Consider the following 2,949-nt stretch of genomic DNA (forward strand, 5'->3'; position numbering starts at 1 on the left):
ACTCCATCTCACATGGAAACCACTCCCCCTTACATAATGATCCAAAAACCATATGTATTTATAGTGTGAACTACACATTAATTCTCCCCCTTTTTGTCAATAAAATTGGCAAAGGTACGAAACTAGTGGGATCCTAATGAAATTTCCATAGAGATATTTCATGACCAAAATAAAGCACATATCAACATTTTAGATACAATCATATAGCCGAAACTAAATGCATTCATCAAGGAGTTTATAAAGATATAAGATACCCCTATAATATTCCGTAGCCGCACTCCCCACAAAGATTTGGAAATTAAGCACAAGTTCAATTAAGAACTCTCCCCCATAAAATGTGATTCTCGAAAGAACAACAAGAGCGACCTTACTTTCAAGAAGAAAAAAAGGATTTCTTTGGACAACACAAATCACATAAGAATATGAAGTTGTATCCAAAAGCTCAATTAAATTAGCCACAAGAGAACCCATGATTAATTTAATCGGAAATTCTCAACATAAGAAAACTTACGCAGCCACATAGTATATACAAAAAAATGGATCAGGGAAGATCAATACTGCGGAATAGACAAGGATTCATTCCATTTTCCGTCATTATTTGCACAATGACATACAATAGACATAATCCTTGTAAACAAAAGTTTTATCCTTTCTTCCATCAAATAATGACATAAAGGATGTAACTGTTGTAAGTCAAAAAGTTCATTCAATCTTTTATCAATACTTGCATATAGACATACGAAAGACTTAACTTTTGACCACGTATGGGACAATCATAGTTCACGGACGCTAACACACATATCCCATAAGAATTTGCAATATATAAAACCATAAAGATTTATACTGCAAAAATCATCTTCCAAACAAACTTTAGAATTTAAGCAAATAAATATAAAAACATTGAAGATGAAAAACGTCGGACATAGCTATGTGTAATCACAATAATGGCTATTTCAACCTCTAGTTATTCTTCCTAAAACACAAGAATAAAATTCTCATAAGAAGATTTCCTAGACATATATAAGAATCAAGTTTCTTTTATAACATCATACCTTTGAAATGGTACATCATAAAAGGTATCACTGATATCCTTGATTCTTTTGACCGTAGAGACCCCATGTTCGTGAGTGAGAACATTAAATTTTCGATCAACAATGCGGGCAAGATGCCTAGCTTTGACACAGTCCATGATGAGCTTTTTCTGATTCCTGATCAAGATGTTTTGATTATCAAGAATTTTGGCTTGTCCATCAATTAGTTGATTTATTTGCAGTTGAAGATTTGCAAACTCCACCTTAGAGTCATTATGAAAAAGAATTAAATCCTTGACAGATTCTCCAACCCAGGAGTTGTACTCTTTCCTTTCAATCATCCTTTTCAAGACAAGTTCTTGAACAGAATCACATCCTTTAGCATCTTCTTCCATCTCAAGATTCACAACTTCTTGAGGTCTTGAGGAGTTTTCCATATCCCTTTTTTTATAGTAGGGAAGGCAAAACAATATAAGGTATATATATGATTTCAAGCAAGAGAGATTCTCCCTTGTTGTGGAAACCCTAAACTCCCAAGAGAGACACGCACGTTCGTGGACTGGTTGAAAATAACGGAACAGAAGAGATTCGAAAAGAATAAAATACCTCTGTTTTCCTATATCCCTCATCATCATAAAATTGAGGTACATAGCACCAAGGAGTCAATTGACTCTACTTTCGCATCAAGAGAAAACAGAATAGTCAAACATAATACAAATGAAAAACTACAATAGACTTGAGTATCTCCCAAGAGTCATTCTTGCATCCCTCAAGATACCTAAGATTAGGCAGTCAAGTGAGATGAAATCCCACTATGAGAATTGAGAGATGAGTTGTAAATTCCATCTGAAGGTTTGAACCTGGTATTCCTTACCTTCTTTCGGTTATTTTTTATTCCATAAGGATTCAATATAACCTTGTCAAGTGATCCATCAGAAATATTTTTCTGAGGATTAAGTCTAGGACTTCTAGAAATAGGTTCTGAGGATTGGAAGAGATAAGTTTCCACCATCTAGACTTGGATTTACCAGACTTATTCTCATAAATATTGGGAATGTGTATTTTTGTGGTGTAAGAATTTGCACCATTCGAGATGAGTGACCATTGAAATCTATTTTATGAGAATCCTGTTTTTCTGCAGGGAAGAAATCCATTGTAGTGGTCATTAGAGAGTTTACTCTGTTGACAGTGAAAATAAGTAGATTTTGAAGATCAGAAATCTGTTTCTTTCTAGCAATACAATGATGAACATAGTGATTCTTTTTCCCACAGAAGGAACAGGTTCGTGGAGGAGAAACATTGACAGGAGCTTGTTTTAAATTCATAGCCCTATTAGAAGATTGCAAGTCATGTAAACACTTCTTAGCAGAAACTTCTTTTGGAGAACATCTCTTCATGTACTGTAACTCTGTCTGAGAATTGATCATCGGTACAGAAGAATTTCTCATTAAGACAGAGTTTTCCTTTTTCAAGGATTTGCACTGATCTTGGGCTAGAATAAGGGATGTATCTAGTTTCTTTCTTTCAATACGAAGTCTTTTAAGATCAGATGAATGTGTCTCAATCAAACGTTTTTCTCTAATTGAGCCTTCTTTAACAATATTATCAAGAACACATCTTTTCACGCTAAAGGGTAGTTTCTTGAAAGAGTTTTTCGATATTGTTGTAGAAGGATTCAATGATACTATAGAGTTACCGTTCTCGACCAAGAGACTTGTCAAATTCATCAATGAGCTGAGCATGATTATGAAAATCAATAGCCACAGAAGATTTTTTTTTAGATTCTGGTGATATCCCTTTCAGCTTTCGACAAAATGTCAAGTGTCTCAATTGAGGGAATTTTATCAATATTTGCCTTTGGGCTAGGTTTTAGATTTTTATCTTTTCTTTTTAGTGTTTTTAGTTTTTTTTTTTTTTT

This window comes from Papaver somniferum, unplaced genomic scaffold, assembly GCF_003573695.1.
Source record: "Papaver somniferum cultivar HN1 unplaced genomic scaffold, ASM357369v1 unplaced-scaffold_119, whole genome shotgun sequence".
Classification (NCBI taxonomy): Eukaryota; Viridiplantae; Streptophyta; class Magnoliopsida; order Ranunculales; family Papaveraceae; genus Papaver; species Papaver somniferum.